Here is a 7,196-nt window from a genome sequence, read left to right as displayed (position 1 = left end):
TTTAGGTTTCTTGCTATTACTAATTGTCTTGTTTTCTCTTTGGCTTAGTTTTTAACGTACCTATTGCTAACTTACCCTCAGATTCTCTCGCATAGGTGTAAATCTCATTTGAGTATGTGTGAGAACATCAGATATTAATTTAATCTTCTGCAGACAGTTTTCCTCCTGCTTCAGCCTAAAGTAGTCGTTTTCCAAGCTTTGTCCATCACTATTGCCTGGACCTTTCCTGAACTGGTGCCCTGGAATGTCCCCTTGCTCTGCTCCACTATGGGATCTCCTGTTCTCAAGATCCCTCTCTCAGAGGCCACACACTGATCATTTTTAAAACATTGAGATGAGGTAATATCAGTGACAAGAGCCACAGAACCTCAAAGGACTAAAGGCCTTTTCTTCTTTTTATATCAGACATTTAACGACATTTTGTGTTTTTACATTTCTAATTGGTTTTTTTATGCCATTTCATGTAAAATAAATGTCTCCTTTTAACATCTGCAAGTAAGTATTTTCAGTTTTAATATATTACCTTTCAAAAAGGTAGCAAGGGCAATTGAAGAGGTGTTAAATATATATCACGGTTAAATCATGCAGAAAAAAGTGCTTTTTTTGCTTTTGAAATTTTTTGCATATATAAAGGCTTGAGTAAAATGGGTGAAAGGATTGTAATGTGCTGAGGTGGAAAAAAATCCATTTTACGATTTCCAAGACCAAGAAGATGAAATCCACAATGTTCAAATATAGATTTAAATGCCTGTAACTAGCAATCCCCAAAGGAATACTAACCGAGATTTTTGTAAAATTGACCGCTGACTCTAAAATTTATGTGAAAATGCAGAGGACAAAAACTGGCAAAGGCAACCTTGATTAAAAAGAACAAAAAGAGTCCAACCACCAGAAACCAAGACCTATTACAAAACTATAGTAGTCAAAACAGTGTGTTTCTGTGCCTGGATAGACAAATAGGCCAATGGACCAGAATACAGAGTTCAGAAACAAATCCACACATATATGGTCACCTGTTTTATGACAAGGTGATCCTACAGCAGAGTGGAGAAAGTTCTCTTCAATAAATAATACTGGTGTAACTGAATATCCACATGGGAAAAAATATATCTTGATGTTTATGTCATACACCATACAAAAAATTTTCAGTGGATTTAAAATCTACATGTGAGAAGGAAACAATAAAGCTTTAAAAAAAACACAAGAACATTTTTATGACTTTGGAGTTGGCAAAGATTTTTTAAAAAATAGTATACACGTTCAAATTAAGAATTTCTGTTCATCAAAAGAAACCATCAAGGAACTAGAGAATATTACGCTAAGCGAAATTAGTCAGAGAAAGACAAATATCATATGACTTCACTCATATGAGACTTTAAGACACAGAACAGATGAACACAGGGAAGGGAAGCAAAAACATAAAAACAGGGAGGGAGACAAAACCTAAGAGACTCTTAAATATGGAGAACAAACAGAGGGTTACTGTAGGGGTTTTGGGAGGGGGGATGGGCTAAATGGGTAAGGGGCAGTAAGGAATCTACTCCTGAAATCATTGTTGCACTATATGCTAACTAACTTGGATGTAAATTAAAAAAATAAAATAAGAAAGAAATCAGCAAAAAAAAGAAAAGAAAAGAAAAAGAAACCATTAAGAGAGTTCAAAGCCAAAAACCACACATAGGAAAGAGATATTTACAATACATGTGTTTGAAAAATCAGTAAGAGACAAATAAAAAAAAATGGCAAAAAGATTTGAATACGCACTTTACAAGAGAATATTCTGATCACTGATACACACACATAAGATTCCTAACATCATTAATGATTAGGGTAATTAAAACCATGATGAGATTTCTCTACAAACCTACCAGAATGGCTAAAATTAAAAGGCTTGCTGGTTGGTAAGGTTGCGGAGAAACTGTAACCCTTATGAATTGTTGGTGGGAATGTAAAATTGTGCAGCTGCCATAGAAAACAGTATGGTTGTTACTCAAAAAATTAAACATAGAATCACCATGTGATACAATTCCCCTTCTGGGTATATGCCCCAAAGAAGTGAAATCAGGAGCTTACACAGATATTTGTACAAAAATGTTCCTAGCAGTTTTATTCACAAAAGCCAAAAGATGGAAATAACCCAAATATCTATCAACAGATATGGATGAACAAAGTATAAACTTACACTGGAATATTATTCAGCCTTAAAAAGGAATAAAAGTATATTATGTGCTACAATGTAGATGAACCTTAAAGACAACATGGTGAGTGAAATAAACCAGACACAAAAGGACAAATATTATATGATTCCACTTCGTTAAGGTACCTACAATTGTCAAATTCATAAAGAAGAGGAAGTAGAATGATGGTTTCTAGGGCCTGGGGGTTACCATCATGGGGAGTTACTGTTTAATAGGTACAGAGTCCTAGTTTGGCATGATGGGAACGTTCTGGAAGTGGATGGTCGTAATGGTTGCATGACAGCATGAATGTACTAATGATAATGAGCTATACACTTAAAAATTGCTCAAATGATAAATGGCATGTTATGAATATTTTACCATAATAAAAAAGAAATTTGTTGAGGAGGATGTGAAATGTCTTTGAGTTTTTGCTAATGGGTGGGTAAACTGGTACAAGTATTTTGGAAGTACAAGTATTTGGAAATACTGGTACAAGTATTTGGAAAATAATACATGATGATAGAATTTAGAATTGTGGCTGCCCTGGGGAATGTATTGAATGGAGAGACGCATGAGAAAGCCATCTAGGGTGGTGGAAATGTTCTATATCTTGATATAGATTGTGGATACACAGATATAAACGTATATAAAAGCATAAGTAACAATACTGGTCGGATTGAATATAAAAGCACCACATGTATCAGCTGCCTATACCTCCAGGTCCTTTTCACCCAGTACAGATCTGAATCTTGTGCTCTGACTCTTGTTTGGATGGGAGGTGTTACAGGGTCCTATGGCTCAGAGAACATTGGATTAAGACCCTTCATGCTCTTTGATTCATGGCACTGACATTTCCATTGTCTACAACCAATACCTGTCATCCTAAGACCCTAAGAGCCAGGGATACCAGCAATGCCAGTTCACACCCAAAAGACACAGAAGTCTACTTGAGATACTTAGGTCATGAGCCAAAGTGCCTCACATGACGGACCCCCCCATCCCCCTCAACAACAAAACAAACAAAAAAACCTGTGTTGCAGTGCCCCACAATTGTACTTTGTCTTCGTTTTTGCAATACATTATTTCAGAGACCTTCCTCTTTTTTTTAAAAAAATTTTTTTTAACGTTTATTTATTTTTGAGACAGAGAGAGACAAAGCATGAACGGGGGAGGGTCAGAGAGAGGGAGACACAGAATCTGAAACAGGCTCCAGGCTCTGAGCTGTCAGCACAGAGCCCGATGCGGGGCTCGAACTCACGGGACCGCGAGATCATGACCTGAGCCGAAGTCGGCCGCTCAACCGACTGAGCCACCCAGGCGCCCCTAGACCCTCCTCTTTTTAATACTATGTAATTTTTAGATTTATCATAAGAAAAAAATATACATTTAGAAGGGAAACAATTTTCATATTAAAATCAAACTAAAATTAGAACAAAATTTACTCTGGTAATAGAGGGCATTCAGCAAGCACATATTCTTGACTGGTGACAATTGGCTGAAGCAGCCCTTGAACATACAACGGACCTATAGAGTTTGAATTCCTAGATTTACTTTTTGAAGCACTGCATGTGCCAACTGAAAAGGGGCAGAGGGGCCCCAGTCCAGGAACTGTCTGCATCCCCACTTAACCGCAGAATCGCTGCCATTTTAACGAGGCGCCATTTTGCTTTTTATGTGAAAAGTACTTGTCTGCTCTCTGATAAATCAAAGCTATCATTTATATTGTAATTATTTTTGTAAAAGTTGTCTTTATGATCTTGGGATATTTTGGTACTGTATGGCAATTTAATATGAAAAGTACAACATCATTATTATCTGTTTTCTTGGGAGAATGGGAGAATAAGTGGATAAAAAGATGGATAATGAGTAAGAAAAAGAAACGGTAGGATTGTTGGACTTTGATGGCACAGTACCAGCAGGATTCTGCTGAGCATGCAGGCCTAGTGCCACAGAAATGTGTGTGTGGGTGTTGGGGATTAGCATCTTCAAGGAATGCCTTCAACCAATAGAGTATGGGAGCTGCTGGATAAACATTTCTCCCTAATCCTCTCAGAAGACTACTGAAAGAAATCTGTACACTTCTCAGATAGTAATCTAGCCCCAGTTTCCCACAGAGGTGACCTTGATAACTCATTCTTGCTTTGGCTTTACTTCTCCCCTATTTCTCTTTCCTAAGTCCATCTCTGCTGGTATGTGTAATCACATCCCAAATAAATTACCTGCTTTGCTTTGCAGCTGTGTGGAGAGTAACTGGGGCTAAGACACGGGCATCTAGGTCCCCTCCCTCCAGTGCTTCAGGTGTCTCCTAGAACCTCAGAGCCCTCCACTAGATTCTCTGCAACCAACTGACCAAAAGTGGTGAAAGCGTGGAGGAGCACCCGGGAGTTTTAATGGGACAGGAGTGGAAATGGTGCCCATCGTTGCCGCCTACTTGCCATTGGCCAGAATTCAGTCACGTGATTCCACTAATTACAGAGAAAGCTGGGGAAAGCACCTGTGTATCCAGGAAAATCAGGAGCTATGGTGAGCACAGAGCATTGACTCTGCCACAATTTTAAAATGAATTTTACCTCTCCCCTCTCTCTTTGGGAGTTTTAAATTATTCCCAAGTTATTTGCAGCAAAATCTATGCTCACTTATTTCAGAATGTTAAATTTCATATTATTGCTATCAAAGAACGTGACATTATGTAAAGCTGCTCTGAGAAACCTCTGTTCAAAATTCTTTCCACCTTACTATTTCATGTTATTTCTAAAGTGTAGAGAGGGATTTGCCCATTGGCCCTTCCCCAAATGTTGAAATGGAATTATAACTGGACACTATCGGTGACAATTTCAAAGAATACATTATAAGTATAAAGGACCAGAACACTCTCTCACTTTAAGATAGGGGCAAGGTTGCCAGCATAATTTGCTGGGTATGCCCTCCGCAAAGGAAGATCCAGATCTGTTCAGATATATGAAAGAGAAAACTCACAAACATGTGAAGTCAAAGTGATAATGTATCCTTAGAGGAAGTAAAATTACACACACTCCTTGACTCCTCTCTAGACCTCTTGAGATCATGACATATCTGCTTCATTACTTCTTTTTAAAGCAACAAAATTAGATCCAGCCTATAAAAATACCTTACTTCTGATTCTGGCAACAGCCAAGTACAGGTTTGCTCCAGAGAGGTGCATTGGGATAAACTGCCAAGGGTTAGGGGCAGAAAAGCTCAGGTAACTCATTCCTTCATGTTGAGCGTCTCTACAAGTTTAGGTTGGTTTTGCCTAGCCCTTAGTTACAGCTAAAAGATGACTGCTTTATCATTTTCATTTGGATGAGCTCAGTGCAAATTTAAACTTGGTGTGTTCTTAACCATCTCTGTATTCAAGCCCCCTTACCCTGTATCACCGTAAATGTCTTTTCTCAATAAAATATAACCACTATTTATTGAGTATCTTTGATGTGGTTGCTGCTTACATTACCTCACTTAATCCTCAGATGAACCATGTAAATAAAGCAGGTTTCATCAACCCTATTTTAGGGCTGAGGAAGCTGAGTCATTGAGCTGTTGAAGCTATTGTTTGCCGGCCACTGATTAATATGTATAACCTCTTCTCTGAACATATTTTTCATTTTCTGGCTGTCCCCTGAGGATCCTATTTCCTCCCAGCCCTCCCTCACTTCCCATATATTCAAGAGTCTAGGATTGCCAGATAAAATACAGGACACACAATTACATTGTAATTTCAGATAAACAATCAATATTTTTTGTATACATATGCCTATGAAATATTTATGTAATATTTAGTAGTACTAAATATTATTTGCAGTGATATTTAGTGACAATTATCTGAAATTCAAATTTAACTGGGCTTTGTGTATTTTTAAGTTATGAAATCTGACAATCCTAAGTGAGCTAAGTGTCTTTCTTATGTATTGTTCTCTTCACAACATTTCTCCTTCCTTATAACCTCTGGCAACTTTGAAACATGTGTCTACATGTCTTCAAACTCCACTCTCTATTACCCTTCCTTGTATTTGAAGTTGTCTGTCATGCTCAGGGTCATTCTTATCAGTTTACTGATCATTTCAGCACCTGGTTCACCTTCTTCCTCTGAGTAATTATTTCCATTATTATTTTTTGAGGATTATATTACCCACATAGATGACAATTCAATATCTTTGCTTCCGAGTTCTGTTACCTTCTAATTTCAAACATTTTTCCCCCTCCATTCTGATTCAACATAGTAACATAGGGAATATGGAAAGTTTCATAGTATTAAATAGAATGGCCAAGGAGGCCTCACTGAAGAGATGACTTTGAGCAAATACCCTGAGAGAGGTGAGAGACCCATCTTTGTTGAGACTTAGACAAAAGTGGTCCACGAAGAGGAAATAGTAAGTTCAAAGGCCCTGAGGTAGAAGCCCCCTGGAGCTTGTTTCAGAAAGTTTCTTTAGAATAGGGACTATATCTTATAGTTGGTTGTACTACTGATTGTGCCCAATAATGTCTTGCCCATAGAAATAACTCAGTAAATATGACGACTCATAGACCACAATAAATTCTTGTTTAATAAGTGAATGAGAGGGGGTACTCTGATAGGTTATAAGACATATTTGGAAATCAATACCTGTCTTGTAAGAACTTGCAACCTAATGACAGCAAATATTTATAACAATATATAAAATAAAAGCATAAATTAAACAACGAATTTTATGTACAACTAGAAGGGTGCATTTGAGAGTGCAGTTTGAGAGGCACAATGAAAGTTTTACATAGGCTTGCTCTGCAGAATATTTTCCCAAGGGTTTCACATTATTCTCATTAAAAAAAAATTTTTTTAAATGTTTATTTTTAAGAGAGAGAGAGAGTGCAAGCAGGGGAGGGGCAGAGAGAGAGGGACACACAGAATCAGAAGCAGGCTTCAGGCTCTGGAGCTGTCAGCACAGAGTCCCACGTGGGACTGGAACCCACAGACTGATGAGGAGTCCACTGGCTTAACCTACTGAGCCACCTGGGCACCCATTA

The sequence above is a fragment of the Panthera pardus genome, unplaced genomic scaffold (genome assembly GCF_024362965.1).
Source record: "Panthera pardus isolate Hobbes unplaced genomic scaffold, ASM2436296v1 HiC_scaffold_1, whole genome shotgun sequence".
Taxonomy (NCBI): domain Eukaryota; kingdom Metazoa; phylum Chordata; class Mammalia; order Carnivora; family Felidae; genus Panthera; species Panthera pardus.
The sequence above is the reverse complement of the archived record's forward strand: the minus strand, read 5'-3'. Positions refer to the sequence as shown.